Source organism: Solenopsis invicta, chromosome 2 (assembly GCF_016802725.1).
Source record: "Solenopsis invicta isolate M01_SB chromosome 2, UNIL_Sinv_3.0, whole genome shotgun sequence".
Lineage (NCBI taxonomy): Eukaryota > Metazoa > Arthropoda > Insecta > Hymenoptera > Formicidae > Solenopsis > Solenopsis invicta.
The window spans coordinates 17,964,418-17,980,936 of record NC_052665.1 but is presented as its reverse complement, the minus strand read 5'-3'; the positions used below and the strand labels follow the sequence as shown (position 1 = coordinate 17,980,936).

The following is a 16,519-nucleotide window of genomic DNA, read 5'->3' as shown; positions in this document are numbered from 1 at the left end:
GCAAAATATAACGTTTCTAGGTCAAGTTGTAATATAACTCCAACAGTTAAAACATACAAGCATTTATACATATTGTAATAAACCACTTTCGGAGTTTCTACATATTACGTGCATATTAACATACTATATGTATTTATAATTCTTTCAGTTTTTTAGATATGTTTCAAAATTTGTGAAAATGTAATTACGAGGTATCCTCGTTAAGTCGAGGATTTATTATTGCCACATAAATAGCCTGAGTAAAATTTCCGTCTGTCGCATCGAAATTTCACGTTGAAGATCCATTTACATTCATGCGAGTGCGGCCGTCATCGCCGCCAGCTCGCTTCGGAATTAATTATTATTAGGCATGGACACAACCGTGCCGCGATAAGTTATTTACGAATGCAATGGAATTACGGTTAATTACAAGCTTTGAATTAATCCCCACCGAAACGCCAACGGGCGATCACGTACAGCGTCGGAAATTACTTGGCACGAATTTCTTCGCCTTTTAGAGCTGGGACGCGAATCGACGACGCGACGTGTCGATGGCTCGCTATAAAAGTGCTATTTTGAAAATTGCGTTGAAAAGCCCTGTATGAATTGTGTGTCACGGATGCGTGCAAATGGTATAGCTCGAAGTAAAATCCGCTATGATAAAGTAAAAGCTTCTAAACTGATACAATTACATCCTCTCTTTTCTGACCTTTCCGCTTTGTGTGATGTTCTTTCAATTAATAGTGGTTTTTACTATTAACATTAGTAGTATGTAGTTAATCAGAGAGACATCATTTCACAATGGATATATCGAAATTGATATTACGTTTCAGTAGAATACTATTAATATTATACATAGGAGATGTTAAAGAAAAAAAATCGAGTTTACAGGCAATGCACTTTACATACACTGGACTTTATTTTAACTGTCATATGATCCTAATTTTTTATTAATTTGTTATACATGTGCTTTAATAAAAGCAAATAAAAAATAAAAAAAACTTGTAGTTACGTGTACACGTGTCGTCGCGAGAATAAGACGATAATCAGGAGGAAATCTCGATATAGCGGAAGCGAGCTCATGCCTCAGGCGTCGAATCTGTTAGCAATGAGTTTTCCTATCGCGATTTCCGGCACTCATGTGGAAACGCGCTCGCCGGTGGTTTACAAAGATTAATGACTTGCGTGAGTGTATCGTGTCATAAATTATATGTTTTTCGAGCATTGATCGAGCTCTTTCTTTCTCTTTCAATCTCCCTCACGTCTCACGTCTTTTTTTCTTCCCCGTCGTCTCGGAGAATTTTCTGCTGTTGTTGAAAAATGGGATCAAATCGATATCTCTCAAGTTCGATATTTTCCCGTGACCTTTGATATTAATCTTCATGGAGTTATGTTTGCGACAAATGTTCATGGGATTCGTGCATGTTGAGCGTGCAAATCAGATTTTCTTTACGCTTTAATAATACTTTGTCAACGTGCTAATGAAATTAACCACTTAAAACCTCTTATAAATGATTTTCAATAAATATATAAATTATAATAATTTATATATAATGAACTAGTTATTAGTAGAGACGTACTGAAATCACATTACGATATGTCAATGTAAAAAAAGAATATATCTTTTTTACTCATAGATATCCGTTCAATTTAATTTCACCTGAGCATTCGCTAATTTTTACATAAATGAGACAAGCCTGCGTATGACATAAAATTTTTTCCCAAACAAGTCTTCTAAATACAGCATGCTTCTAAAAACACATTTTCTCCTAAATTTTTGTTCTAAAAAAGAACAAACATACTGCAACGTAGCTGCACATTTTAAATATTTTATATTCAACAATGAAGGAAGTTAACTGTAAGTACGTCATACTCTACGCATAAAAGAATAATGATCTACCCTCACCCATTACACATACATTCGCGCGAAGGTCGTAAGATGGAATGGTTGTCATGTAACGTGTCAGAGGCCATACCGGTTTGAAAAGTATTAACGACCATCATGGTATCTGCCACGATCACATTGTAGCTCGCACAGCTCCAGGACAGCGGAATGCGGATAGCGTTTCGTGTAGCAGCCGCAAAGTGACGACGGCTAGGACGGGGAGGAAAGGGGAGTGGAGGGATTATATTCATGTCGGTCACGTATCATAGTGCCTCTCAACCGTGGTGTATCGTGTACCAAGGCGCCCCGATGAAATAACGGTAAAAAAGGGGAACAAATGATCGCTCCCCTCCGTACATTCTTGTCCGTGGCACTTGACCACCCCCGTTACATCCTCGCAGAATGCACAATGCGTTCAGCCAGCCAGCGAGCGTCGCTGCGCTCGCGGTCAACGAATTCGAATGCAATTTACAAGCATCCATCGATAATGCTATGTGTCGCGAACGAATGGATATTGCACCGTCGGATAAATAGCTCATACTTATTGTTCCCCAAGCCGTTTTGAACGGGTATAAAATATCGCCGCGGTCCAAGCTGGCGTTAACTCTCCATATCCCACTGCGGCTTCGAAGTAACTTACCGGACTTGCATGCTGTGATACTCATCTTTCCTTTCTCTTTTTTTTTTATAGTTTCGTAACAGCTTGTTATAGAACTTATCACGTAGTCTGTTTTTGTAAGTACGCGATAAATAGACTTGCAAACTTTTTTATATGAAACCGAAAAGATTTTAAGTACAAATATTTGTGTCTTGTTATTTTTAGAGAAGGATTTAAAAATGAAAGTTATTTTTTTAAGGGGACAATTTAAATCGAGAATTTTTGGATGCAAAGTGTGTTTTCATTTATTATTAGCACCACTCGTATCGCACGTGTGTAAAAACGCAAGGTTGGAAAAGATTTAATCTTTGGCTAGGACAAACCGAGGGATTAATAGATGGTGCGGCGACAAATAATCCGGTTGTCATGCATGCGACATGCAAACAGCGTGTGTGTGTGTGTGTGTGTGTGTGTGTGTGTGTGTGTGTGTGTGTGTGAAACTTGAAAATATTCTCTCGGGAACTCTTCCAAAATATAATATACGTCAGATGAATTTATCGATCGCGCGGGCAGATCTGTCCGGATGCGTTCGGCTACTACAACAAAATATTATCCTTCGCTGCGGCGATTAAATTAAAGCCCGGACAAACTTGCGGATTAATGGTGGCAGATCGACTATTAATCTGGTCGTTGTGAGCGAGCAAAATAAACGCAGCTCGTGGAACGCTCGTGGAAAATATTTTGCATGCGGCTCTGCTAAGAATACACTGTCAAGAACCGAATTTATAGCACATTTCGTCGATTTATATTTCGCGACGTTCAGTCGCTATGAAAGAATAATACTTTTTGCGTGCGGGAAATAGCACAAATTCAAAGGGAACCTATATCTGCTTCATCATAAATAACGTTCATGCGATGGTTAACGTCCTGTGTTCTTCGCGACAAATCCATTATCTCTTTATCGAAGACAGTTTTTGTGATTCATTACGCGTTGTCAATCTTTCTCGTCCTCCCATATAACGACATAACGACGATATATAAAATTCTCTTTCATCGGCTCGTACGTGACTCGTCTATCGATAAATCAGCGATTATCGATGAACAATTGGACGTTGAGTTGCATCGACTTCCGACATCGAAGGGCATCGGTAGATCAGCCTGCTTGGCACGGTTAAATCAATCCGGAACGGGCGATCGGACGAGCGGATTTAGCGTGTTTGCGTGGCACGCGCGGCATCAAAGCCTGGTCGCAGTGTTGGCCTCTATCCGTTCATCCTTGGATCATCCCGTCGAAACCGCGTATACCAACGTGAGGCCTGCCAATTGTATCGCGTCCTCTGTAACTGCCACCATTGTTACGTCGTTCAAATTTCGCCTTTGCCTTTCTCCGTCGTGATTTGCACACGACCCTGATAACGTCACGCCAACAACCGCATGACGATTTAATCACTGCGAAGACCACCGTTTCGGTTATCGGCACTTCTCAGATAAATCATCGACAGGCTGTGTGACACGCGTAACCTACGTGCATTTACGTATGATTGTCGAACGGATCGCGCATCGAAACCGCGAACAGTTTAAAACGATTACGTCAGATTATTGCTGATCGTTAGACGAGTTAACGATTTGTAAATTATTATAAATTATAATATCTATCGAGAATTATTTATTCGCGGCTCTACGCATTAATTTTAATATTGTGAAATCAATATTTCATAATTAGTTTCATAATTAGTTCACTATTTTACAACTAATTTTGGAGAGCATGTTATTATACTTTTACGTGTAGAGAGATTCATTATACATAGCATTTCTTGTTAATTCTACATGCCAAGCGTAATTTTTATTTGACGTGATAACAAAAACTATTAATTAGTGTGCAAAAAGTTAGACGAATATTGAATAAAAAAGTTTATACATTTTCGAGAATCAAGAATTACGTAGAGTGCATTCGCGTGCAATACGGGAAATAGGAGAAAACCGAGAGCACAATGCGAATCTTTGCGAATCGTAAATTAAAGTCACATTACGAGAGATAAGAGGCGGCTGGAGACGCATCGTAATTCATTCAATTTCTTTCTCGGCGTTGCGACACTATTTATTGTCGTAAACGATGCCGAGTGTCGACTTTTATCCCGCGCTGAGTGGAGAGCGTGCGACGCGCCTTTTAAGGACGAATTTATGCAATGCTTTCGACGATCATCTCGAATAAATTACCACGAGTCAGAGCGTAAGAGAGAAGTGAGCCTCGCATAACGTTCTCATAAATATGCCTCCATATGAAAAGAGAAATTTTGACGTCCTCTTTCCAAGAGGAGCGCTTTGATTTCTATGAACAATTATCTACTCCTTGTTTTTTTACTGATTTTTGATTGATTCAAGGTAACGTTAAACAATTAAACGTTAAACAAAAACGGCAACAAAAAAGTTAAACAAATAAAAGTTAAACCAAAAAAAAAAAAAAAAATCATTCAGACGAAATTTCCATCAAAATTTGACCTAGATATGTATATTGAATAGCTTTAGTCCTGGCTGTATCTCAACAAATACGTTTGAATGAAAACTCGTTTATCCGATATAATCATTTTAGATTGTAATAAAGTGTGAATCGTGTAAATTCACTTTTAACCTTTTGCAATGTACGGCGGCATTTCTGGCGCAGCTTTTATCCTACGCTTTGTTCAGTCACGCTTCGTCTCCGATTCGCTCTATCAATTTCACAGAGCCTTTCATTCCGTAGCGCCATTCAGACATTTTCTCTTTATCCTACTCACCAAAGTTACCTTTCTCGATGGTCGTCCTTCAAACGCGTGCATGTCGTCTAACACACGTCTAACGTATTCGTCAACCTCGAAAATCTTGTCCGAAAGTAGGGGCAAATGTCAAATGTGCTGATTTAACCCTTTCGTGTCTAGTTATATATTCGGAGATTCAAAGAGAACATAAAGTAGGTCAAATGTAATAACATTTCATATCTGGATTTTCGTTTATGGCAATACTGCAAAATTTGATGTTTTCTGTATAAAACTATTTTTTCTTATGGAAAACGTATTATAATTAGGTATGCAGAATACATGAATATGGAAAATTAAAAATAAGAGTGTATATATATATATATATATATATATATATATATATATATATATATATATATGTGTGTGTGTGTGTGTGTATGAAACAAGTCTTTTTATTTGAACATTTAGAAGGTGATAAATAATTAAAAGAGAAAGCCAGTGTTTTTTCTTTATTTGAAAGTATTATGTCGGACTAGATAGCGTTTATTACTACTGTGAAAAGGGATCAGATCGATCAAGCTGGCAATTTCACTTTAATGTAATTTAGATTCGCGTACAAAGCGACAAACGTCCTGATTTAGTATGCGTGCTTACTGAAAAAGCGAACATCAAAGATAGTTATTTTCTACTGCACGATAAAGTTATAAATTTATAAATATTCCCATTGCGCAACTTGCAATTTTCCATTTGTAGACAGAATTTCGATCAATATAGCGGAGAATTACATCCAATCGACATCGCCATCTTTGATCATTGACTGCGTGAGATATTGCTGCTTTTTTACTACGCTCACTAAATCAGGATGTACGTTTGTGCCTTTGAGCGACGTGTGCGAATTTATGTTAAAGCGGAATTACTAGTTCGATCGACCTAGCGGGGCTACTACTCCTCTTGGCAGTAGTAGTAGCCGCTATCTGATCAGACCCACTTCTCACCTTTTCAAATAAAGAAAAGAATATTAGTTTTCTTCTTTTATTTTCTTTATGTTCAAAAAAGACAATATACGATATCCAAAAGAAAGATTTGCGTTTATATAATAATACGCTTTACACGTATAATGAAATTATTTTTTATTGAATATAGATGTCTATTCTGTATATATGTAAAACTTTGTTAAATTTATGTATAAGCAACTCTAGAAAGCAACACTTGTCTGTAAAGTTAAGGAAATGCGGGGAAGTTTTACTCCATTAAGAATTAATTATCAATGTAAATGACGCTTGGTACTTAACGTGTTTGTCGAAACAATCGTTGCAATCCGATCAGAGAGGAAAGATTCTGTTGGGAAAGCGTTAATACTCGCCTTACGGCGAAGGGAATTGTGCAAGTGCACCCCGCGATCGAGTGGCACGAAATATCGCCGACATTACGTATCGGAGCAAGCGGAGCATTATCGTTGGTTAAACCGCGGCCGCAATCTGCGCTGTACCAGTCTATATAAAATGTGCGCTGCCGATAACAAGGGACCACCCCTTGCTGTGGACTAATGCTCTCTGCAAGAAGTCCAGTCTGTAAACATACGTTTAGCTGGAGTTATTCCGGGGACGACGATTTTATTAGTTTCTGCTGTATATAAAAACATTTTCACAGTATCCGTGAATTATTTGCGATTATTATTAAAGGTATTATCGCAGCTTCTCTCTCTCTCTCTTTCTCTCTCGTTTTGTTTTATTTCTACTGATTTTACTCTGTATTAATTTCACATTATCGTGTAATAAAAATAGAGAAATTAATTGTAGTGTTAGAAATAAATGATTATAGAATAACAAGTAATATTTGCGATGGTAACTCGATACCTATATATTCTGTTTATTTAAAGGGATATAAAATATATTTTGCCTATCAGCGAGAGATCATTCAAGATAATGAAACTTTATTTAGGTTGTAGCTACAGAGAGATTTATTAATATCATCGCGAACGTGAGTGTTGAAAGTTTCTTTTTCTCGTAATTTTAACTGTCTAACGTCCATCAATTTGTACATATATATAATCGGGAAGCATGTAATTTACCCCTTGCTCGATCGTGTAGTTTCATCTCGTGTATCTAGAAATATGATTTTTACGAAATTGTCGCGTGTAATGTCGTGCACGATACCGCTTGCGATGACGGCTTCGATTACCACTTGCTCTTTTCATTAAGAAACAAAAAGAGCCTCGTGCTAGAAACGATAAAAGCAAAATGCTTTGCAGCAAAATGTATATCCCATCTCTCTCTCTCTCTCTCTCTCTCTCTCTATATATATATATATATATATATATATATATATATATTTACGAAGAAAGCCAGAACAATATGAATGATCTCTTTGGATTCTTGTGCTTTTATACAATAATAGTATTTTTTTTGTTTGTAAAAGAGAGACGAATGTGCGAGACGATTTCAATATCATTAAAAAGTTTTCTTTGTGACAAGAAATATTATTTTTTTGTTTCCATTTGATGGAAAAATAAATGTCACGAAATTGTTTAACTTATAATTAACAAGTTGCATCGAATTAAGTTTCAAGTTTTAATAAATGATAAAGTCATATTTCGATTTCATTTATAATGAAATATCATATCATCTCTACAAAGAAGTTCCATAAATAGGTATTTATTTATACATTTAATATCAAAAATTATATTCAATAGCAATTAAAGGATTAATGCTTTTATATACTTGTCATTCTTTTTATTTATTGCATATAGTTATACGAGTTAAATATTATTTATTATCATGACTTACATTGTACAACCTTAACATACATTCTCTAATATAAAAGCGGAAAGGAGATGAAAGTCTCTGAAATTCTGGCGAAACAATTTACGTCGATTGGACAGAGAGGTTGGTAAGCTGCTTTGTTGGCCGAGCGACTCGTAAACCGTACTTTAGTCCGTATAGACATCTCCGATGTCCTGCGGATAAAAGTGGCATATCCTTTTTCCAAGAGGACCACATCGCTATCATCGCGGTTGACTGACGAGCGTGTGTCTCTCGGCGGCCCATTCAATGGTGAATTGATCTCTTGTTTGTTCTGTATGATATATACAAACCGCGGTATTCCACACCCGAGGCAAGTGGAAGGATTGGCATATTAGACGAGACGTTCCCTAGATCGTCCTATACCGACAGGAATCCACGATGCGATAAACAAATTCGCGATGTTCTATATCTCGTAAATTCGTCGAGGCGGAATCTAGCTCCAGTAAGGCAGAAGGTCGAGGTAACGTCAGATAAATCTGGCAAACAGTCTCTCTGTTCTCATCGTAACTCTCGATGTCATTTTGGTACTCTCGCGCCTCATCTACTCTCGTGTCTCTATCTCAGGCAGATAATACATACGGTTGATTAATTTTGGAATCTAATTCGGTGAAGTGGATAGCTTGTCGCGACAATCGCAATATATTTTTCCCTGCATGTGCAGTAAATGTCAGTAATTTTCTTCTCGGTTATTCATCTCTTTTATGTGAAAACCTTAAGTACTTCACAAAATTAAATTTTAAATTATATTCCTTAATTAGCATTTAGAAACTATTGATTTATGCAATGCCAGTGGTGTTAAAAGATAAAATAATAAATCATAGTTCTCTAAAATAATTTAATTCATATATTGAAGAAAATTTGATGAATATTTAAGAATAAATATTATTTAAATTAAATAAATTTATTATTAATTAATATGTAAATTTATTATGTTCTTAATATAATTATTTTGCGTTATTTACTTGTTTCTTAATTATGATCCAACATTTAAATAAGAAAACATTGCTTCGTTTTAATCCATTCTTTTGCTCATCAATAAATATATTCCATAGTTAGGAAATCACAAGTTATCTGTTTTTTTCATATTCAAATTTTTTAGATGTTAGTCGTGTTCAAAGGCATTTTTAGAATGCAAAATTAAAATACAACTTTTTAGTTGTAGAGTCTTTATAATAGTGGTGATTTCCATTTGAGAGATTATTCAAAGCGTAATTTACAAAGGGCTTTCTGCACGACGACGTAATTAGCACTTGCGCGAAGTAAGATTTAAAAGACGTCTCTTATTTTCATCATGCAACGTTAATAATCTCTCTCTCTCTCTCTCTCTCTCTCTCTCTCTCTTTCGCTCTTCCTCTCTGCTTTCCTTTCATTCTATTTCTCTCTCTTCCTCTTGGTTCTTCATGTGTGCACTATGCATATTGTTAATTTGACCCACATATTATCTGCACCCGGATGCGCGTGTAGAAAGTAATGCTATAGAGATGTGTATCAGTGGTGTCGTATCGCGCGCGCCATGTTACCTCAAGATGAATTATTCCTGCACAAGGTGACAGCGGTTTGCAGTGAACATTTTCGCTGCGGGCGGGTGCCCTTATACAGACTGCATAAGGTTCAGCATCTAACTTAATAAGATTCTCTCTGATAAATACAGATATGTTACTATTCATCTTTTCACACCGTTTATAAGTTTGCATTATAATTTTCCTAGAGTATATTTGTACAAATTGAAATTTATAAATTTTGTTATCCATTTCTGTCTAAAGTTCAAGTCCTTGAAACGATATGAGTTTTGATGTTAAATAATCCGTAATTACTCTAAATTTTTACAAATAAATACGAGTTATTAATTAAATAATTTATAAAAATATTTCTGTAGAGCAATTAATAGCTTAAATGTTTAATCATTATTTTTATTAAAAATTTAATATGTACACATTTTAGAATAAAGTTTTCAATATAAAATTTTGTTTAATATTATAATTTTTAAATATTTATGTTGAAATTTTTTAATAACATATTAAAGTTTTGTGTGAATTTTGCGAAAAGAATGCTCTGCATTTGTGCAACTTCTTAAATCAAGCAAATATGCAAAATATATGGTTCGCTCCGATAAAGCGATAGGACGACAAATTTCCATGACTTATGTATATATACGTATATGTACACACACACACACACACACACACATATATATATATATATATATATATATGTATGTATATGTATATTATGTATATGTATATCCTCACATATCTGTATCCCTGTCTATCACATTTAAATATAATTCTTTGCCGATATCTTGTTCCACCCGATGCACCTGTTCTTAGAGTCCTTATGTTTGAACGAGTACATGCATCTTTGTATATTGCTTATTGTAGCTGAAAGACGAGGCGATTTGTAACGTGCAATTCCTCTCGAGAAACAAGATTTATATGTACCACTAGAGGAGAGGTTTTCGAAGACATCTTGGAATAAAGAACCATGACGGAAGATGTCAGAATGAAACGAATAAATATGATTTGATTTCATCTTGTTTGAGATACAGATCGCCTTTTCTAAAACGTGCCTTATTACGCATGCATGTAATTGATAAAGCAAATCTAGATGTCAGGATTACTTTCTCTCTGAATGATCGCAGCTATCCATTTATATTATTTTTAATGCTATATCTACAATAATTCTGTTTTTCCAGCGTAATCTATCATTTAATAATTCAGACGTATAGCAATAGCATGTCATTATTATTTGAATAAATTATGATATAATATTATTATTGTTATTTTATTATTAATATTATAGCAAAAGCATATCTTATACGTGAAAACGTAAAATAGGAATCCTTAAATCATATTCGAACCATAAGCAATTAAGTACTGCTGGATTCTGGCGCAATCTTTTTACGCATATAGCTTTGCGGCGGAACGTGAAATCTGCGTAATCGCCCAAAGTTGTTTTGCAATTTTATCGGACCGCTATGTTCCACCAATCGTTATTCCATAAAAGGGATGGAAATAAATAAATAAAAGAGAGAGAGAGAGAGAGAAAGAGCGAAAGGGAAGAGGTGGAGAGAGAAGGAGAGAGAGAGAGAGAAATGTAGAAGAGGTGTTGCGGCACTGGTAGCACGAAAAGAGTACGAAGTCGGGATACGAACGGCAGTATGCGAAATGTTTGGTATCGGAAAAGCAATTGTTCGGATTAAACGCAGCATTTTTCGCGTGGTCCCTTTTTCATATCGAGATTTAATTTATTCCCTAACCATAACCCGCGTGAGATCGAATTGTGATTATATTGCCTGTGATCGGGAATTTTGAATATTCAATTAATTTTATTGATTTATCTTTGAGAGATCGATTTCATAATGCATATTAATATTGTGAATGCCTTAAGGAGGACATGTCATATCCGTTTCGCTAGACAGGATGGAGTTTTGCACTGAAATTATTATTAACCGAGTCAGTTTGGGACGCGGATATAGTTTTTACTCTACAAATTTTTCTGATGATTTATTAATTCATCGACGTAAATAATAAGTGCATTTGTAAAAAGATATACAATTGGCAGAAAAATACAATACATTAAATAATGTATTCTTTTGCCAATTGTATAATATCTTTTTACAGATATATTTATTGTTTACGTTGACACTATTATTTGTCAATTTTTAAAATGCTTTTTTACATTAACAATTTTTTTATTAATAAAGCTAATTTATTAAAATATTTAAATACATTTTTTAAATTTAAAATATGAATATGTTATTTTATTAACTATGTTTTATTGTTTTGGGTTATACTTGTTCAGATAAAAAAATGAAATATCGATAGATTAAAATAATTGTGAATATTTCATTAATTTTGCCGCGCACTTTTATTGCATTGCGTGTGACAATGCACATTTGCTTCTTGCATGTGTAACAGCCGTGTTGTGCTCGTTACAATTTACAAAATTAGTTTGTTCAGTAACAGCCCAGCAGGGAGGTTTAAATGGATCCGCTGAGTATACCAGCGCTATTAAATAGAAACACAATAAGATTATTGCGATTTTAATGTGCTTAAACGTACGTGACAGTATTCGAAATAAAACTGATCGATATTTGCGCCGTTAATGTCATTCTGTCTCATATTTAAATTACGATAGCTTCTCTAAATCTGATCTCTCGCCTTTTAGCTTGACAAATATTTTATTTCAAGGTAGCATAGATTCTAAGGCAATGTTGAACGTACTTCTATTTAAATAAAGACATTTCCTTAGATTAATTTTTTCTTTATTTTTCTTTAAATAGATTTTCTGTTTTTCTAATTCTATTTTATTAAAAAATCTCTTATTCAATCCTTCTATAACTAATAACTAAACTTTTTGTCTTTTTTTAAATACACGTTTTAGTATACATATACGTAATTTTAATCTAGTATATATTTTAAAAATAATAATGTGTAAAAATGTGAATATTTTGATTGTCTAACGCTAGAGAATATAAAGGATTAGTGAGCTATATTGCTGCATACAGTTTAATCGCTTATACACTGCACTATCTAGTACTTCTTGATACAGTTTTGATACATTTCAGAAGATTAGGCGTTATCGCTTCATTACTGACAGAAATAGTTTAGGGATACTTTCGATATTCTATTATACGTATCAAGCTTGCTAACGAAGCCACGAAATAATCAGGATCATCACGCGACGGCCCAAAGTAACGAAATTTTCGAGCGGAGCGGCTTTAATGGACTATCAAAAACATATTAGATCCTCGTTTGCAAGAACGAAAGAAAAGATAAGACTCGGTACCGTGTTCGCTTACGGAGATTTCTGGATTTCGACGAGAATCTACAGGACGCAGCAGTGCTGCCTTGCTACTCAAACAAAGCTGCGTAACAGCGCTGATCGCTCACATCGGATTCCAGTCTTCTTTTCTCCTTGTTCGCGTAGGGCCGCGAATAAATCTTCGGCAGGATCCGGGTTAGAAAACGGGGATGAACGACACTTCCGCTCCCTGGCGCGATACTTATTCAAGTCGGGAGAAAAGCCGCAGGCTTTTCCTTGATCGAATTACCGTGCCGCTTTTTTCAGCCGTTCTGGATACAGTGACGTCTTGCCGGAATAACTTCATCGTAAGAAATTCCGAAGCGGCAGATTCATTCGAATTCATTTTTCATTCGAATAAATTGATTTGAGTGAGAGGGTCGTTTACACGCCTGAATTATGTGATATAAATTCTGAAGAAATTCTTTTTATAGCAATTTTTGGCAAAAAGTAAAAGGATTAAAATAAAAGTATTTCAACTAAAATAATTTTTGAAGAAATAAGATTTTTACGAATGGGATCATTATTATTGCAAAATATTTTTACAACAAATTGTGAAGTGGATTATCCTTTCAAGCCTCTCTATCCAGACAACAATTAAGTACTTAGTAAATAGACATTTATTTAATAAGTTTTAATTGAAGATTAGCGAAATTTATTTTGAAAGATTGATATTTAGTATTCTTCTAACTGCACATATATCGTATATATTTATGATAAAGAACGCTGTACGACAAAGAGCACATTGACTTTTCCTTTTAAGATATTATTCCGAGTCAACAGACACATTAAGTAATGCCACGCACGGAATTAGCAATGCAAATGTTGCCTTTCTATTTTACGGATGGCCACCTCGTGTAAACTACATATAGCGATATCAAGTTACTCTTGAGTGCGTGTTCAAACATAGTTAATATCCCGATTTCGAGTTGTATCGAAACACTGATGCAATGTGTCAACGTAAATACCACTTGCAACTTTCGAAATGCACCGGGAACGTTAGTAGAGGGTGAGAACGATTACAATTTCAATCATCACCAAAGACATGAATGCTCTTACTACTGCCTATATACATCTCGTTATTGATACAATTAAATTAAAATTACGTTTGTTTATTTAAAAAATGGAAATTTATTTTACAAAAGTAAAAATAATAAAAAATTTATATATGTATATATACAATTGTAAAGTAATTTTTGTATGCTATAAAGTTTGTAATCTTTATGAATCAGCTAATGACAAGATTAAAAGCCGAAAATAGTCGAGCAGCTGAATATTTTTTTCTTTGCATTTTAATGTAACTTCTCTAACTAATTAACTTGGTTGTTGAAAATTTTCCTTAAGCATTTAATTTTAATATTGTAATGAAAAATATGTAATGATATTTGTGTTTAAATAACTTCAATATTTTAATGGTTGATTTCCAAATAAACAGTCAATTGTTCTGTTTTTGACAAGATATCCGATAATGTTTAATAAATATTCTAATTACACATTTCAAATATATGTACATAAACAACATATTAATGTGGAAGAAGGAAAACTGCTCGAGTTTAATGTTGGGGGCATGTTGTAAACAGCTTTGCTAAGTCGGGAAAAAGACTGTCGCAAATGTCTCAGTTAACTCCGTCAACTGCAAACATTTGCTTTGCGATAACTCCATACACGTTGCCAACTTTCTGCAAGTCAAACCGCTGACTTTGTCAAGTTTAATGCGCGAACCGCGACGTATCTTTACATTTCGTTGCTCAACCTCCTCCGCGAAGAAGAGAATTATATACAATCGTATTTAAAATTTGGGACTATTAGGAAAATGAATAGCAAAACTTTTAATATTGAATTTTTGCATTATTTTTATAAGATATTGCACACATTCATTAACAATTTTTTGTTTTGATAATTTTATTAAAGATAAAAAAATTTTAACTCTACTTTTTATTTTATTTTGTAATCATCGATACTTTTATCACAAAAAGATGATTATTTTCAAATTTTCTAGTAGTTTATGTTTAATTACAACATTAAGTTAAATATTCGGTAATACGGTGGTATATTTTAAGAGGACGTGAAAGGAATTTAGTTGCAAGAAGCAAATTGCAAATTTCGCGTAATTTATATACATAATCCAGCCATTTCAGAAAGAGTATTTGGATATTTTTCCGCGTTACGTGAGAGCAAAGCTCTTGTTTATTTTTCCTTTGAAATCGACTTGAATCATCACTGTCGAGGACCGCGTGAATTTTCACATAGTTGGTCTCTGTTAGATCTGTAAGCCATATACAATTGTTCCTCTCTAATAAGACCGCCGTGTTTCTGGTCATGAAACGAAAAGCTCGCGTGAGCAGCAAGTTATTTGTCTGATGCTTTGCGCTCGTAGAATAATAGTCGCTCTTTCTCTCTCGAAAAAGCAGCAGTTTTGATTCCGACGCATATGCTTCTCGGTGCACCGACGTAACAAATTGTAATAACGTCACCTTTATCTCTTCTAATGTTCATTGTGCTTTTGTTTAGAAAATAGTTCTTCTTTGAAGCATCATTAAGCTCGAAAGGAATCCTTAATTAATATACTTTCACAACGACTTGTATCGAACAGCGATGTAAATGGAAAATGCATATCACATTTTAACAACCTCGTGCAATTTTGTGCGTGACTCGCGCGAAGCTCATCGCAGTTAGTAATTATCGGAACGAAAATACGGTCATGGCATTTGCAAGTTATCGGTGATGCGTGATCGAACGTCTCTCTTCTCTTTCGGGAAATAACTAAAACTTGCGTTATTGACCTGGCGGTAAATAATTGCATCGTTAACGAGCAATCAGACCAACTGCTTCCTCCCACGATTAAGTAAGACATTTTGCAACAGTTCAACTATAAAAGAACAAGTAAACATTTTCGAATCAGAGCAAAGTTCAGTGGAAGGGTACAATAATTACGCGATTGTTATTATGTAATGAATTATGATCAGTTGATCAGTGTTTTTTAAAAGGATTATGATATTATAAGCTTAGGATATTTAGTGCAATAAATGCAATATTCCCCGAAACTTTGAGAAACCTTGCGCGCACAGCCACCATCGGTATTTATCGAATTACGCAATATTGAATCTTGTTATGCAGGTAATGTCGATATATTCCTGGACGCGTATACATATGTATATGTAAATATATATATATATATATATATATATATATATATATATATATATATATATATATTTACTTAGCAAACTAGGCATTGGCTGAAACTTCGTGAAATATCAAATCTTCGCATGCTACGGCAACTCCTGCTCTCCGTAACTAGAAGATTGAACGACTTGATTAAGTATTAAGCTTTAATAGAGCGTATAGAAAAATTACGTTAAAATTCGTATGATCGATATAATAAACTGCATAATGCACTCTGTTAATTTGCTATTTTTAAACAAACTGCGTACCTCTTTTATTAATGCTTTACAAGTTCAACAGTAATATGCGTGCGAGTAACGAATGAGTAATGTTCAGTTAATAGACTACGAGAGCAAGCGCAAAGATAATACCCGATAAAGCGACAAAATTTTTCAATTTTCATTAAGCGTCAATCAAATCAGCAGTCTCAGTCAAAAATCCGGAAAGATAATAGCCCTCCATTCACCTTTGAGCAGGTTTAACTCTTCAAACAGGCGTCATGCATATTCTATCAACGACCTAACCAGAAACCGCAGGCCAGCCTTGCGGT

The 16,519-nt window shown here is 34.7% G+C and overlaps 1 protein-coding gene across 1 annotated transcript in view; it reads right to left on the bottom strand.

Moving 5' to 3' along the window:
- LOC105194584 (zwei Ig domain protein zig-8) overlaps window positions 1-16,519 on the bottom strand; it is a 326,168-nt gene that overhangs the window by 241,006 nt on the left and 68,643 nt on the right. The gene's annotated exons all lie outside the window — the stretch shown is intronic.